At 38.4% G+C, this 1,608-nt stretch overlaps 1 non-coding gene across 1 annotated transcript; it reads left to right on the top strand.

Moving 5' to 3' along the window:
• Positions 1–372: 372 nt before the first annotated feature.
• On the top strand, positions 373–445 carry TRNAF-GAA (transfer RNA phenylalanine (anticodon GAA)). The gene has a single exon. It is a non-coding gene; the product is annotated as a tRNA-Phe (tRNA).
• Positions 446–1,608: the final 1,163 nt, after the last annotated feature.

Raw genomic sequence — 1,608 nt, 5'->3', positions numbered from 1 at the left:
AAATCCTGACACATCCTCAAGGTAATAGGCTCAAAGAAAACAAACTGTGTCCACCTATATGGCCCACACACACAGTCAAGGGCCACAGAGAGAAGACGATCCAACTCACAGCCATGCTTTCTCGATGGAATGGGATTCAGATGATCAGGCCTACTCAATATGCATTTTAGATCTTTGTACACCTGCAGGTCTCAGCTTGGAAGGACTTCTTCTATCTTACTGTTAAGTTCTTCAAACAGAATTACTCTTTGCACCGTCAGAGGTTTGTTAGCTTGGTCTCACAAAACGCATTTGTTTTTGGTTTCACGATATGGGAAAATGACATCATCTTGCCTCTTCTTTTCATTTTATTACATCGGGTACCATGTGACTTCCCTGGTGGCTCAGACGGTAAAAGCGTCTGCCTGAAAAGCGGGAGACCCAGGTTCGATCCCTGGGTTGGGAAGATCCTCTGGAGAAGGAAATGGCAACCCACTCCAGTATTCTTGCCTGGAAAATCCCACGGATGGAGGAGCCTGGCAGGATACAGTCCGTGGGGTTGCAAAGAGTCGGACACGACTGAGCAACTTCACACAACAACCATGTGGCCAACATGTCAAGTTGATCAAACACATTCCCAAACAACAGATTCCATCTAAGGAGATGCAGAGCTATTTCTTCCATTGACTGAAATATCTGAAAAATAATTTTTTTTAAAAATGGGAGAAATTAGCAATTTCCTCTTATAATATTACAGGCTTGATATCAAAACTTTGATTAGCTCAGTAAAGTTGCAGGATACAAAATCAGTATACAAAAATCAGTTGCGTTTCTACACACTAACAATCAGCTTCTAGAAAGAGAAATTTTAAAATACTGCCTTTGGGACTTTCTGGTGGTCCAGTGATTAAAACTGCACACATCCACTGCTGGAGCTCCAGCGCACTCCCTGGTGGAGAACTAAAATTCCAAGTGCCAGGCGTGTGGCTAACAACAACAATCACAAACTTTGACTAGATACAATACTGCCTTGCAGATAAAATACATGGGTATTTCAGAAAAAAATACGACAGTTTTTCTGCCTTCTCATTCTTGCTATAGATATCCCAGAGAATCCATAAGTAGCATTTAAAGGAAAGCACTATTTCCTCCCTCAGTTGTTTATATAACAGAGAGTTTAATTTCCCATCTACAATGGTAGTTTTTCATTTGTCACAAGACATAATTGATCCGTCTTGAAAAACTTGCATGCTGTTGTCCTAAATTTTATTTAAATATCTGCCACACTTAATAACAAGTTATTTAAATTTTATTATATATGTTTTAATCATTACATGATTCAGCAGATGGTATCTGTGAAAGGTGTAAACTATAAACAAATCAAAAGATATGGATTCAAGCCTCTTCCCAACTATGTGAATCACTTAACTTCTCCGAGCTCAGAATTTCCCTTTCTAAAAATTGCACCTCCCTATCAAAGATGTATGAGTGAATTATAAAATAATATACTCTATAAAAGGTAAAGCAACATCAAACTTTAGGTAGTTTTATTACTGAATGACACCAGATACAAAGACTTACTTCTATCAACCAATACTAAACTGGCAAACAGAAGATTCTAAAAGTAGT

This window comes from Capricornis sumatraensis, chromosome 3 (genome assembly GCF_032405125.1).
Source record: "Capricornis sumatraensis isolate serow.1 chromosome 3, serow.2, whole genome shotgun sequence".
Classification (NCBI taxonomy): Eukaryota; Metazoa; Chordata; class Mammalia; order Artiodactyla; family Bovidae; genus Capricornis; species Capricornis sumatraensis.
Note: the sequence above shows the minus strand (reverse complement) of the source record. Positions and strands in the feature narration are given on the sequence as shown.